Source organism: Lichenostomus cassidix, chromosome 4 (genome assembly GCF_008360975.1).
Source record: "Lichenostomus cassidix isolate B80296 chromosome 4, HeHo_3.0, whole genome shotgun sequence".
Taxonomy (NCBI): Eukaryota; Metazoa; Chordata; class Aves; order Passeriformes; family Meliphagidae; genus Lichenostomus; species Lichenostomus cassidix.
The window spans coordinates 45,330,042-45,345,956 of NC_139484.1; the positions used below are offsets into that span (position 1 = coordinate 45,330,042).

At 39.2% G+C, this 15,915-nt stretch overlaps 1 long non-coding RNA gene across 1 annotated transcript; it reads left to right on the forward strand.

Annotated features, from left to right (window-relative positions):
* Nucleotides 1-1,988: 1,988 nt before the first annotated feature.
* LOC146438376 (uncharacterized) lies at nt 1,989-6,704 on the forward strand. The gene is made up of 4 exons (XR_014852067.1): nt 1,989-2,068; nt 2,643-2,708; nt 2,929-3,042; nt 6,303-6,704. It is a non-coding gene; the product is annotated as an uncharacterized LOC146438376 (long non-coding RNA).
* Nucleotides 6,705-15,915: the final 9,211 nt, after the last annotated feature.

The following is a 15,915-nucleotide window of genomic DNA, read 5'->3' on the forward strand; positions in this document are numbered from 1 at the left end:
AACTAAGTCATGGCAATGTTGTGGGAAGGAAGGGTTAATATCCATGAAGAGGAGTAAGAAATGCTGTGCTCCCTTTATAAAGGGCAACTCCTCGCCCACATGGGCATTTGGAGCTCATATGGATCAGGCTTCCAAATAATCCACATTTTGAGTCTGTAACAAACAATGTGCAATATGCAGAAGTGAACCATCCTCAGCTGCCACTGTGGTGGATTGGTGGTTTAAAAAGCTCATTTCTAATGTCCATTTTTATCAGACCCTTTTAACTGGTCAGAGAACAAAGAAAAGGCAAAAGCTTTTCAGCTTTTTTCTAGAGGAAAATTTTCATTTAGCTGAACGTTAATTTTATGATGCTGTCCAGCCACAGCAGAATAATTTGCTTTTGCTTCCTCCCCACACCCAGCACACACAGAGCCAGGAAGGGACTCTACCAAACCTTCTCAGCTTCTTTGAACAAGTCAGCAAAGCTGTGTCACTGGGTGGATTTTTCCACTTAATGAAGAGACACTTCACAGAACAAGTAGGTGAAGTCAAGGACATTACACCACAAGGTCACTGTCCCTTGGTCTCAGCCATATCAGTTATGTGAAACAAAAATGTTTGGTGATTCTTAGTCCTTTCATTTGGGGACATTCACCAAGCATTTCCTTTACTCTTTGGTTTCTGCTTTGCCTCCTACTAATCACCTCAGCATTCCCAAACTTCAGGAAATCCAAAGATTTGTCAAATCCAGACCCAAAACCTGTTCCAAGTTTTACTGGTTTGATGTAAAAACGTATGTAATAATTGCTTTTAGGCGCAGCACACCCAACTAACCCCACTGTTAGGACTATTCTGGGTTTTACAAGCCTTATAGTTCAAATCCATTTACAAGGAGTGAAGGCTGGACAGCTGGTGCCCCTTTCCTGCTGGCTGATACAGAGGAGTAGATAACTAATGTAAGTGTGTAACACAGGAAATTGTAAGTGGCAAGGACTTTGTCTAAACAGTTAAGACATCACCCCCTTTTACTTGCTTCTCAGTCAGTACACAATTTCACTCACAAAGAGCATCATGCATTCAGGTTGGAAATCTATTTGAGAGAGTGGTGGGAGAAGAGATATATGACTGCCTCAGGCATGAGCTTCAGGGCATGAGCATCCTTGTGCTCCATGGTGTCCTGCAATGCTAATGAGAACACCAAATGTCATCCCACTGTTACTTTTTAAAAAATAGTATTCTTAATACCATGTGTATTAATACCATGCCCACCCAATTGTTTTGCAACAGAAACTTCTCTTCCCATTGCTGTTTCCTCTGGACTGTAGCATAGATATTAATTCAAATACAGACGTTGCAGTAGGAGAAAACTATGATTTTATTTTTCAAATAAAATTTATTTCCTTAGCAGCAGATGAATTCTGGCACTGAAATCACCCACACTGGAACTGTATTTTCCTCCTTCTGTGAAAAAGCACTGCTTTTCTTTCTCCCAAATCCTACCTGCCATCCTTCCATAATAGGAATTTAATAAAAAGCCTAACACAGCAACCCCTCTGTAACTCAGAAAAACTGCCAGTGGACAAAATGGACCCAGGTACTGATAAAAATGGTCTGATGAAAGATGAGCTCAAAACAGAGCACCTCATCTAAATAACTCCCAACTGGCACCAATTATCATCGTTACATTCAAGCAATATTTGATACACATGAGCAGATGGGAAAGAAATCCTGCCTTTTACATGCTACAACTCAATGTGCTTTGGGGCATTCACTAGAGTCAATGTGAGCAGTTTTTATTGTGTTGTGTTGGAAAGCTGTCTAGGACAGTTAGTAACCAGCTGTCTGTTAATTGAAACTACATAATAATGCTCTCAACTAGGTGCATGTTACTGCACTTGAAAATATAGTGTGGGGATATTGGACTTTTGCAGCCTGTGATGAATTTCCTGCTGCTATAAGCTCTCTGAGAGTTTTGCCCGTGCTTTCCAGGGCAATCTCCCAAAAAAAAAAAAAAAAAAAAGCCCGTTTTCTGGAGGAGATATCAGCTCCAGGAGAGTGGTTCATCATGGAACAGCAGGGTTTGGAGGTCAGTATTTTTCTTCTCCTCTCTTTTAGTACCTGGCTGTAATTTGAGGACTTGTATAACAACAACTTGTAAATAAGGAGCTTGAATAAAAACAACTTCTAGGCTGTTTGATCAAGAGTCTGTTTGACAGAGGTGTTAGGAGTAAAGAGAATTTAGAGCAGGCATGTACTAAACCCTAAAAAAATAATCAAATATATTCTAATGCTACATTTCTTTTGATAAAAATGTCCCGTGTCCCAATAATTCTTTGCTGCCTGAGTCACTAATCAGTATGTATTTTGTCTCTGTGGAAGTAAATTTCCAGTCTCTGATATCAGAGAAAACGGAAATTAAATTGAAAATTATGTTTACTTTTTAACAATTTTATGATCCTTTTCACATAAATGACTTGCATTTAAGCTGCCTAAAATCTCTCCTACAAAGATCTTTTTTTTTATTATTTGCTATAGCAACACATCAGGAAGTTTTTAGTTTACTGTGTACATAAGTTATAAACCCACATTTTACAGATTCTGACATACTATGTAGTCATTATTTACTTAATTCACTCTTTTTTTTCTTCCCCTTCAAAAAGCCTCCTATGCCTTGTGGAACAGGAGAGGGAGCAAGTCTGTAAAGCCCTTTACAGGAGTTTGTCCAGGTAAAGTCCTTGACTGGAGTAGCACAACACACCAGAGACATGTGGGCAATAAAGCCCAGAGCTCCTAATTCCTACATCTTCCTCTTCTTCTCAGGGTCCCCTTGGCACCCATACACACCTCAGACCATTTGTCCTTCTTCCCGTGCCCACTGGCCTTGTGACCCTGAGATGCTTACCCAGGCTGATTGTTTCACCAGTAAACGATCTGCTCTTGTTACAGGAAAGAGCAGGAAGTCACCTGGTTTTGGGAAGGGCTGGAGTTTCACTGATTAACACCACTAACCACACCAAAGTGACTCTTGGGGAACATACCAGTGGGAATACAAGTGTTATGGTAATAAGTATAAATGATTTTACAAGCAAAAAATAAGAGTATTTCTGTTATAATTCTTTCAACTTTTGGCGCTTTTTTGTATTAACTTAGAATAATGCAAGATACTTCAAATATTTTGTGGGTATTCAAAATATTCTGCTCCAATTTTTGGTTTGAAAATAGGCAAAGAGTATATAATTGCTGCTTAAATGGCTTGCTTTTGCTTCCTCTGAAATCAGTGCTGAAGATGGGAAAATGGAAGAGATGTTTATTTGGACTTACACATCAGTTTATTTCAATGCAAGTAACACTGAGTTTAAGGTACTAGCCGAAAGTTGCTTTACTCAAACACTGTGTTTCCATACAGCTGTTTATCGAAATGTGAGAATGTTATGATTGGTTAATAAGCATTTATAGTTAAAAAGAAACAAACAAAGCATTCCCATTCTATATTTCTTTTTTAACCATAGATCTCATGAGGATTTTAACAGCAGTTTAAAGCTAATAATAGTATTTCTTGCTCCTCATTGCCCCCTCCATACATTCAAATTCAGTCTGTGCTCACTACTGCTCTTCATGAATTAAGTGATTCATAATTCTTCATAATTCCTCATTCATTCAAGTGAGAACCTTATAATCTAATGGAAGAATCTAATGAAATCTAGTTAAATTAAAGAGTCCAGTCCCATTGTACCTTAGTTGACAGACTCATCATAAAGGAACTATATCAAATAAATAATGAGATTAAATAATCAGATAGGATTTTATGTAAATTGCACTGTTTGAAGCCTTAAAAAAGGTAGGAAAATTATGTCCCTTATATTCCATTATCAACCTCTAAATTCAAAAGTGTCTGACACTGAATACACTCACAAATTCCAGTTTGAAAATTGTTGAGGAAAATTTCCATCAAGGCATTTCATCAGTGGTATCTAGTTCTTGGAGTAAGGAAGAAGGCACAGAGATTTTCCCCCAGTATTAACATGTGTTCAGTCCAGCTATTTTAGTCTTGCATCTTTTGATCTGGGGCTTCCCATCACCTCATTGACTCTGGCATGCACCTCTGAGAGCAGAGTGACCTTTGACAAAAAGACATGTAGGAAAGTAAGGAGCCAGGTTCTCTGCTGAAATAGGCTGTGTAGGTCTACTGAGAGCTGTGGAAATGTACTGATTCTCACCACATGGAAACCACCCTCCATCCTTAATTGTTGCTGTCTTTTCTTAACCAAATGGTTCTGATTTCATATGTGTAGCCTTGGGAGCATGGGGGAGCTGCTTTATGAAACTCAGCCCTAGAATTTTTGATACATAATACCATGGTAAATTCATCTATCCCCTTCCTATATAGTTTGCTATAGAAATGGATTATATAATTGCCAAGAAGAGAGAGCTCCAAGTATCTAAACTATGCTTTAACAACCAAGCCTGTGGCTGTAGCTCTGTGGTTTCCTCACAGGAACTCATACATAGTGAAATAACATTCCACTTTACCCCTGTCTTCATGATTAGATAATGCAAAGAGTATCTGTGCTGTGTACCTACTGCAGGTAGTTGTTTTTTCTGTTTGTAACAGAGATGAGACTAGCTTCCAAAACACACTTGGGTAGAGTGACAGCTTCTCTTTGCTAAAGCATGCCTGCAACTCCCACATCAGCAGGCTTTCTACATAGGCACTTCTGATTCATATGGCAGTACAGTCGAGTTGTAATTGGCACATGCACTTATAAAGGGAAAACGATGACCACATCCATCTAGAAATAAGCCCTGACTTTTTAAAATATTACATTGAATCATTAGGAGATGCTTTGCTATCTTTCTCAGTCTTCATAAACCAGGGGAAAAACCACCTGAACGGTTCATCACTCAGAATAAAATGATCCATAAGGATGTGGCCTTTGGTTTGAAAAGTGTGGGCAAAATGCTGACACAAGTGGAAAGGAAACAATTGCCCCAGTGGGAAGCAGAGTGTGGGTGCCATGCAGAGTGCTTTTGTGACCCACACAGTGGCTGCAGCCTGCATCAGACCAAGCAACTATTCTTCCACCCTTGAAAACAGGACAAAAAGTTAGATGGCAAAAAAAGTCATACAGGTCCCCACTCCTAGAAAATTCAGTTATAAAGGCCTATGTGTTTAGCAGTAAGAAAATCAGGGCTGGGAAAAAATTGCCTTTATAAACGTTAAAGATGCAATAGTAATATAACTAAAGATATCAGCTGTAATGAATCATTTGACTTCTTGCTTATTTGATTGACTTCATCCATTTTGTCTTGAAATGTTTTTATAAAATGCACACTGATCAATTTAATCTGGGTAAGACATTCCCTGAAAGAATGATTGAATTTGTGTCAGTGTGCGAGTGACAGTAACATATTTCTGCCAATAACAGTGAAGAATAATATTGAAGAATACATAAGAACAAAGTGCTCCTTTCTTTGAAGAATACATAAGGACAAAGTGCTTCTCTTTGAAGAATACATAAGAACAAAGTGCTTAAGCTTTGTTTAGCACATAAGCTAAACAAAGCTAAGACGTAAGTATTGAGAAATGGTTTGATGTCATATTGGAAGGCAAACATTACACTGACAATATCAGTGTCAAAAAAGTTACAATGAAATACAGAGATGACAGTATTTTTGACAGTAAGAAGGAATATGTCTCTGATAATTTTATTTGTCTTTTTCTTTTGTCCTTTGTGTTACTCAGAAACAGTTATTTGTTATTCAAAGTCAGAATCAGGCTCCTGATACAAAAACATTACTTGTTTCTTTCAGATCTCAAACTGGAAATACTTTTTCTGATCTAGGATGCTTTCCACTTGCTGGATCATCAGTGATGATGATTTCACTCTTGATTATTGGCTCTCTCAAGTGGCACTGGGTAAAAGTAGACATGGAGATGCTGTATCAGGGTGACCCAGTCTTGCTCCTGGACACCAGCCTCATCCATGGGGCAATCAAGCAGCACCAGCTGGTGTTCCTGGTATAGATCAAGGGACTTGTGGGATACTGGATCATTTCTAATACTATTTTTCATTGACTGAGTCATCTGCAAGGGTCTGTGGATATTTATACAACCAGAGAGATGGGACAGGAGACTGCAACCATCTAACCACCAGCAAGGTCTGTTCAAATTCATTATCAAACCAGGCTTGGCAGCAAGAAACTCTTGTTCACAAACATGTGTTTACCCAAACTGCTACTATTCATTATTGTTCTTACAGGATCAGTCATTAATTCAGCAGTACTCACGGATAACATTTTCTTTTCCTATACCTCTGCAGAAGATGGGAGTGGACAGAGACAACAAGAGCTAAGTGACATTGAGAAGCTCTTGGAGAAACGAGGTGACTTGTGGGCAGTATAGGTGGAACAGAAAAGTTTTCAAGACGGCCAACTGTGAAGAATGCCAACAAATTGCATCATAGAGCATTTTGTAAACAAACACTCCACACCTGTAAAGATCTGCATAAATGGTAACTAGCACATCTTCATAACATTCTAACAAGCTTGTCTTCCTCTGTAGGATAGAAATTTGAAACAAGCAGATTAATTGCTCAGTATGATAGATCAATGGTATAACCAGGACCAGAATATAACAGTTCCCATTTCCCTCTTTAAAACAAAACAGAGCATAGAATTGGCTGGGCTTTCCATCTTTGCCAGATTTGAGCACAGTTCTTCTGAACACTTGTATTGGTTTGAAAACAAACCAGTGGGAGATCTCAGGTCAAGACTGAAATTAAAAATAAGTGAAATAATACAAGGAAAAGTACTGACAAAGTCAGATACAACCTGACACCCGGTTAGGGTGGTGGTAGCAGTCCAACTGAAGTAGTCCAGTTGAAGCGGTGATCCTGTGAAGGTCTAGTCTCCAGCTGAAGATCCAGTAGTAGCTCTGGTCCTCTGGGAACCCAGTAGACAGGGCTAGCTCAGGCAGTTCCAAGGCCACGTTATATCCAGGTGGGAACACCTGGCTCCTCCCTCCTGGGCAGAGCATCCCACAATGAGATGAGATAAGTCCGTGAGTCACACGGTGGGTCCCTGATGGCCCATTGCCTGTCATCCAGAGTGGGTCATTAGCAGCTGATAACAGCTAACGGCCCAGAGACGGTGGTAATAGAATACTTAAATACATCTATATTGCAACCTAGGACAACACTATCTATGAGGACCACATTGCACCCACTGGGAATTGTTTCACCTGCAAACATGATCACCTGTGGATGTCAGCATATATTTGTCTTATAAAGGACCATAAAACATTTTTAATTATTTGTTTCATTAATTTTTTAACTTCCATTTTGTTTAAAGATCTTTACCAAGTTCTGCTGTGGTGACGTTGTTGGTCTGGTCTCCCTTCTTGCACAATGAGCAGTTCTCTCACGTACAGCTATTTTGCAAGTACAACTCTTTAGCTGTTTCTAGGAGATATTCACTGCAGTATCTCTTAAAAATAGTTTTGTTTTATTAAGAACTCAAAGTGTCACATTTCCATACCACTGCCATTACCAGGTAACAGTGTTTTTACTTTTAAAATACCATTTCCAAGTATATCATCTCACTCTGTGACTTGTAATTCTTCTGGATAAACATGTTTGAGGTCTGTGATGGTCTCCCTGGTGATGGTTGCCATAGTGCTTCACAGGATTTTATTTCTGCTCATTCCTCAAAAGCAGGACTGTGGTTCTCTGTGGGAGGCCCAGAGTTGCACTAGTCTTGGATTTTATTGTCTTTGCTGTTCTGCCCCCACTAGGGAATAAACTACCCAGACATGCCACTGTCAACTCTACCATAATCCACCAATTCTGCTCAAAATATATGTCACAAATCATTCTCCTTCTTTACTTAGTACCTTATTACACCTTATTTCTATGGTTTCTACTTAGTTTCCATCTCAAACACAGATTGTTCTCCATTAAAACTTCAAACTACTTTTTCTAACATCATGAACAATACACCAAGTTTTTAAAATTTCACTTATGTTCAAATATACTTCAAAATAATTAAAAACAGGAAATAGTAAAACTACTGTGATGTTAATGACCTCAAATGCTGCCTACAGGAGCAAATACACCTGCCTTGGGCCATTTCAGCCTTATTCCTTTTGATAAATACCTTCACAAATAACCTTTTTTGGTGGAGGGAAGGGGGGTGGAGCTGGTGCATTTGAAAAGGTAGATCATTTCCACTACCTTTGCTTATGTTAAAAGGCAGTTTCAGCAGTTCCTTGTCCAAGCAAGTCAAAGCTGAAATATTATTTCATAATATAGACACAGAATCTGCTTCACTGCAATTCCGAAGTCAGGTGGTCACACTGTGATTTGTAAACGATCTATATATATAAAACATTAATCACAATGAAGCCTCTCCTCAGAGTAGGTAGAGCAGTCCTTTTCAAATGAGTAAGCACAGATATGTACATATATATTTTATATAAAATAGTAGTTAAGGTCTTTCTTCTGCAGGATTTGCATCTTTAGAGTAATTGAGGAACAGAGAAGAATAGATTAACTCTTACAGCCCAATTTAATTTTTGAGATTTATTTGACCTGAGGATAAATTGGCATAAAATATGCAAGAAAAGTGCAGGATATGACTGAAGATTATCAAAAAGGAAAATCTCTCAGAGAATCATGAGCACAAGGCAGTGACCTTCCAAATTGCCGCATAGCTGTTCAGGCAGCTGGCATTATAACACTCCTAAGCAACTATTTTGTGGCCCTAGACCCAGTCCCAAGAAAAACAGGTTACATGAGTAACAGTGCTTGCCACACAGGATTTCACCTTATGGAACCATCCTTCCCTAGGATCTGCAGCATTGTGTGGCAGGACAGAGATGATGGAAAAGCCACAGTGACATCCACCTGATCAGAGCTGCCTGAAAAATGGCTTTCTCCAGCCCGTGAAAATTTAAATTGGAGACATTGTCCTGTTCCTTGAAAAATAGCTTTTGAATATTTTCTAGCTTGTAAAGCAGTCACAAAAGCACAAAAGGTTTTTGGGAAGACTAGTAACCTGTCTTACCATTAGTGTCCATAGTAACATACTGCTCACCTCCCTGGGCTTGCTCAGCCACAGCAGTGAACAAAGGGTACAACCTTTATCCATTCCTATTTCTTGTGGTAGATGGACCTATCAACCTGAACAGAGACTGACTGCAGAAGCTGCAGCTATTTTAAATTGAGGTAATCTTTACCCAGTGCAATACTTCTCTTTTCTTAGCATTAACAAAGATGTACGTGCTGAATAAAAAAAGGAGGTAGAAGTCACCTGCCTGGAGTGGGTGTAAAGGACAGCATGCCCTGTCAGACTGTTAGAGCTGACCAGAGGTAGTTGTTGATCAAAAGCTGCTCCAGGTCCTGTTCTTCTTCATGGCCAGGATCACAGGATCACAAGTTCCAGTTGTGAACCTCTAATGGTCACATATAACTGGGGAAAAATTGTATCATTCACCAAGCAGGTCATGTTGGTCAATCTGAGCATGCCTACATGGCACAGAGCTGTGCCTAGGAGGCAAAGCAGCTGAGTTACAAATTTCATCAGCATACTGTTTAGCCTGCAAGAATACACCTTATTGAATAACAGGTCAAATTGTGATAACCATACATATCCCTGGTGCTCCAACAGGAACATTCCCTAGTGCTTCACCAGGGCAGAATTTAAACTAAAGGCAAAACACAGTGATGATAAGTCAATAAGAAAACAGTGTCATCCTTTCATAAGGATGTCAGTCAATATTCATCTACTTCAGGTAAAAATAGAAACTCTCCCATAATGACCTAGATTTGCTGGTTCACATTTCTAGCTCAGTCTAAACTTGCATCGTTCCACACTAAACTTTGCGGAGACTCTAAAGCCTGCCTTATAAACACATCATAGCAGATTTACTGTTGGACCAACTGTATTATGTGTGTCTCTTAGAAACACCCAATAAAAAATTATAAATACTTCAAAGAGGTTTTAAATACTGATGAAATAAATGGATCCAGGGCATCGGAAAGAGCTAGATATGGTACCGGCAGGGAACAGCCAAGTTTCCTCACATACTTATGTCTCTAAGGCCTGACCTGAAGCAGCCATTTTTCTCAAGCACTGCTTCCTTTCCTTCCACTATGCCAGATGTCTGCATGTGCCAGGCAACTGTCCCCAAAACATCATCCCCAAAGCACCTGCCATCAAAAAGGAGCGGGGAGGTGGCATGGCCTGGGGAAATGAAATACATACATATGTGCATATTCATACCTACCTATGCACACATACGGGGCTAGCCTCAGGGCTTTTAATAGCTGAGAAAGAACCTTGGTGGAACAGGCACAGAAGGTGGAAAGACCACCAAGTGACAAAATCAAGTGTGTGGTATGAAGCCAGGGCAGGCAGCAGTTAAGAGCAGAAACAAATGGGACCTACAGCCTCTCATGAGGGCAGACACATTTAGACACTTCATGGAGTAAGTGAAACGGTCAGTGGTATCAGATGGCAATACTAACTACAAGATATAGCAGCCCTTGACCTGTGGTGCCAGCTGGGGACTGCTGCAAAAAAGACTGCACATAAGAGTGGCAGGTTGCTGCGGTAGAGCTGCTCTCCTCATCAGTAGTGGGGTGAAAACAAGGTCTGTTAGCCATGCCTCAAAATCAGAGAAGCAGCAAACAAAAAGACTAAAATTTTTAGCTGTCACAGAAAAGCTAGGGAGACGGAGGACTTGCTTGCAAAAAATCTCCTCTTCTTGGTTTCCCATTTCTCTTTTGTTAATGCAGTTGAACATTCTTTGAAGTTGAAATAATTTCCTTCATCCAGCTTTCCTCTCTCCCTGACCTTGTTCTTAGCCCAGCTGAATTAAGGATTTAAATTAATTAAAAACATACTTGTCTGAGTCAAAACCTTTGATACAATGTGTTAAGAAGAAATATAACACATTGTTATATTAGTTTCAAGTTAAAAAGATTTTACCTTTCCAACTATGCAGATTTTCTCTGTTGAGAAGACCAATTTTCTGTGTTTACAGGGATATCTTCAGTGCATAATTGTCATCAAATTTCATTCATTCCTCCTTCAGGAAAAGACCTTGATTTTCCTGACTCTCCTATTATTCCAGTGAATATTTTTTTTAATGCAAACAATACTTGATTGTTTTTCAAACTATTTACATTCTTCCCTTTCAAACCTTTTGTCCTTGTCCAATAGGATTTCTACATACTCACAATTCCTGGGATATTTCCTCTGTATCTGCCCATTCCAGACTGAATTGGCTTTTGGGGGTTTTATGAACTTCTACACATATTCCTAGCAATACCGGCTTCACTGTCTCTGCTTACTGATCTTATCATTTACCGTTTCCATTTTATCCTTCAATTAGAGCCTTCTTCAAACCCATTCTTTCACATTCCTTCCCTAGGTTGTATAAAAGAGTGGTCTTTAATCTCCCCTTTCCTCTAATTGAAACTGTCCTTCCCAGCATGTTTTCCACTGCAATGTTCTGGTTTTCATTAAGCAATGACAGCAATACTCCAGTTGCTATTGCTTTCTCTTTAATGTGGTTTTGCAAGAAAAATAACAACTTCTTGTCTTTACACAGAACATGGAAAGAAAGTTTAATTTATTAGCCTCATAAAATAAAGCATTGCAGTGCTGATGCCACATGAGAGCTAGAGTAAGGAAAAATAATCTTCTGTTTCTTAGTCTCTAACAGGGAATGTATTACTGAGAGTTGCTGCCTGATTAGGCACTGAAACATCAGTACCTTCCACTGCAAATGGAATGACTGTAGGTCAACCCTGCTAGGTAAAAAACACGAAAAGGCAGAGTTGGGAATAAAATGAGGAAAGGTTCCTTGAGTTATATAATTGTTCTACCCTGGGGTACAGTGCACTTGAACAGTCAAAATCCTGGTCCAGATCTGCATAAATGGAGGACCTGATACAGTCAAGTCCCAGCAGCAATCCAATATAAATTAAGGGGAGATGTTAATCATTCAGACTTTCTTCTCCTCTGGAAATGCACTGACTAACAGCCACAGACATCTGAACAGATTAAAATAAGACAAGTAGTGGTTGTTTCCATAAGCAGGAGGTCTTAGCCTATAGCAATGAACAGGGCTCTGCTATTATCCACCAGACACAGTGGACAAAGCTAACAGCTCCTCAGACACCTCTCACAAGCAGTGAGCAAGATAATAGAGCAATTTCCTAGCCTGACTTGTTTCAAATGTGCAAGATTGCCAGTGCTTCTGTGCTGTGCACTTTCTTAGGATCACACTTGCAAGCTGCTACATTTGCTCTCAGACAAGTGATGAAAATGAAGACATACTCAATATGTGCTGTAAATCTCACACAGCTGTTGGAGTGGGATAATACCTGCTTTTCTCATAGTTTGTTTTTAGTTAGAAAGAAAAAACAAGCAGTTATTGTTTCTGAGTGGGAAGGAAGGAGAAGGCAAATTGAGGAATGAAAAGCAAATAAAAGCTTCTGAAGAAATTTTCTGCTCTTTGTTCCTGCCGTCTTCCTGGATGAGATTTCAAAGCCAGAGCTTAAAGATCAGCTTGAATTGGATGCAGAGAATGTGTCTATATTCAGCTTAATCCAGCTCAGGGTTACAGTGAAATGTGACACAAAACCAGCTGTTTCTGACCCATGTGATTCAAAATGACTGCAAAAGCTTCAGGGTATCTCTGAGGTGTTTCTCAGCCCAACACAGGTGAGAACAGGGTATTTCTGACTACTGAGACATGTCAGGGAAGCCAGATTACAGGTCCTTGAAATAACAAGGGCTCTCAGGCATGTAAACGATTAACCATCTTCCTAGGTATTTGTCCTATTACCAATTTCCTTCTTTATAAGTCTATAAACACTTGGACTTTTTCAGTTTTAAAATGTGATAAGTGAAAAACTTCATACCTGCCAACCAAAAAAGGGTCTGCCAGCTCTAATGGCCAGCAAGAGCCCATTTCTCCACAAAGGCACTTCTTCTCAGTGTATGGGCTCAGACAAGGGTGTTTGCCTAGGATAACCCCTGGGAGTGGGAACCCAGGCTGGCTCCCAAATGCCATACATCATGGATTTCTGTGGCTAGCACAGGTCTTTCCCATGAGAATTTTTTCCTGTGTTTTATAAACAAAGATAAAGTTTGGATGTTATTAAAACAGTGTCTCGAGATTTGGACAGTTCAGGCCTGGCCAATCAGGCCTAGGGGGAGGTTTCTGACTGACCAATCTGAGTGACCTCTGAAAATCTATATAAGTTGGAATTAAATAATAAAAGCTCTTTATGCTACACTGAGAATCTGGGTCTTTTTTCTCTGCTAGCGGCTCAACAGCGACAGATTTCGGTTCCCTCTACATTGGGTGTGTCAGTGGCTCTGACCAAAATAAGGACAGTGTTGTACTGTGCTCAGACACTGCAGTGGATGCTAAAATCCAGATGAGCCAGAAGTCCTACATCTCAGCATGGCTCAACACCAAAATTACAAGGTCAGGAGCTACTTCAGTTGTGGCCATTTCAGGAGCCCACTAACCATGGCATTCTTCCTTGTGACCTTCCCCCCCTGAGTTCCTCCAAATGTGCACTGCAGCAGATAACAGCACATCTAACTAGACATCAGCCCAGGGTTTGGAAATGACCAGAGCTGATTGAAATTCAGAATTTCTGTACCATAAGGAGGTTCTGATAACACAAATTAATTCTTGCTGTCAATCAAATTTGAAACAAAGTAGGTTTGTCATATATTGAAAGTATGTAAAGGAATTTCTTTTGGACTGTGGAAATTTTTTGTATTAATTATATTTATCTCATTATTTATCTGAATGATAGCTTTCTACCTTGAATTAAAAGATAAAAACTTTTAAACATTTGGAAAATTAAAACTATTAGAAAGAATGTCAGTTATGAATGTTAAACACAAAAGCTAAATTTGGGAAATCAAGAAAGAAAAATTTCACCATTATTGGAATATCTCACTGACTTCTTTTAGAGTGATATTTCACATTAACAGGCATTAAAAAAAAACCAAATAGACAAAACCACAAAAATCAAAACAAAACCGAAACTAAAACAACAGAAACAGAAAAAAAGTAAAAAAAAAAACCAAAACAAAAAACCAAAAACAAACACAAACAAAAAACCTAAACAAAAACCCAACTCCCAAACCAGCAAACAAACAAAAAAAACCAACCAACCAAAAAACCCACAAAACCCCACAAAAAAACAAGGAAAAAAACAACAAAACCAAAAAAATACTACAAAAGAAGCGTAAGTGTGAAGCAGCACTTTCTGATTGCTAGATGCAGTGACAGAAATTTTTTGTTCCACTTCAAAAAGAGTGCTGATGATGTGCTTTTGTGAGTAGGTCCCCTTGAAACCCATATTGGAACCAGGGACATTAACAAAGAAGGCTTTTACAGAAAGAGTGCTGGTCTGAGGAGGGTTTCAAGATTCTGAACTTGCTACTCCAGTTCTTTATTCATCTTTTTCTAAGGGTTTTTCCACATTTGGCAGGCAGCACTTGCCTGGGTTTTTTCACGGTCATATGCATTGACTTTTCTGAAAGAAAACTGTGTAGAGCAAGTAGAGCAAGATCCCCAGTTCCTTTCTTTAAGAGAAGTGGCCACTATAAGAAGTCTCAAATGTAGTATTGGTCACCAAGTTTTTGTAAATAAAGCTCTTCACTGTTCATTGTGCTCTGTAAAGTGACAGATTCAAGTCATGCTGGATGGTAACTGCTGCACAAGGGTTAATCTAGTCACAAAACCTGGTCATTCTGGTTTGTGTCTGGAAAATTCTTAAAGAAAAGACTGACCACTTTGCCTTTCATTCCCAGTCACCATTACTTTATCAGGATGTTTCCAGATCACTATTTTAGACATTAAAGAATTTTTGTGGGCTTTAAAAGTAGCTTTGTAATGCACTGTGATTTTAAAACAAAAGTGTTTGGCCAAAAGATCTAGTTTCTTGTAAGTTTTTTCTATGAATTTATCCTAAAGATAATAATTATAATTTTTCTTCATTAATATAATTTAAAAATATTATAAACTGTGGAATGAGGACATTTAAATAAACCAGCCTATATTAGTCATCCTCTGGCCTTTAAGTACAGACCAGATTTCATATGCCTGAGTAATTAAAGCCAATGGCAGTTTTACTTAGGAACTTCGGTTTTGACTGCTGCATTCTTAAGCCTTAAATTTTGCTCAAGCCTAGGTAGCCATTCCATGTTCACAAAAAAGTGCCACAATATCCTCCCTCCTGCTTGGTGAAACCTGTATATACTGCTGCACTTTCTAACCACAGCAAAGGATCCATGGGGCTGAGATGGCACTCTTCCATCCTCTTCCCATAAGCAATGCACTGCACTGGAAACATTTCCCTGACACAAAGTCTGTTGTGCTCTGCCATCCCTGGTAGCTGGGCTGTGCTGTCTTTGTGGAGGTATCAGCTTTACCTTCTGTCCTATTATTTTTTACTGAAGTAATTTTCTTTCCTAGCCTAGGCTACATGAGAGAGATGGCAGCTAGGGAAAGAAAACCTTTTACTAGGTTTCTGCAAATATGCAAATTGAATAATAATATAATGAATAATGCAAATTTTAGCTTGAGTCAATGAGCAAACAATGCAGTTCAGGAAGCAGGCAGAGAGCAATGGGGGCTATTAGCAGCTTGGCAGGGGCTGTTTCCTCTGTGTTGACCATGAAAATGTCCTTTTCCAGGAAACAACTGAAATGGCAATGCAGCTGGGATGGGACGTGTTCATTGAGAAGAGTCCAAACCAGACTGATTTCACCTAAGCTTCTGCACCACAAGGGGATGAAGAGATAGTTAATTGAAAGAGTAGAATAGTGCATGCCACATACAGCATAGTAGAGGACACCTGGCGTAATTTCAGTGCTAAGCCACATTTTTATTTC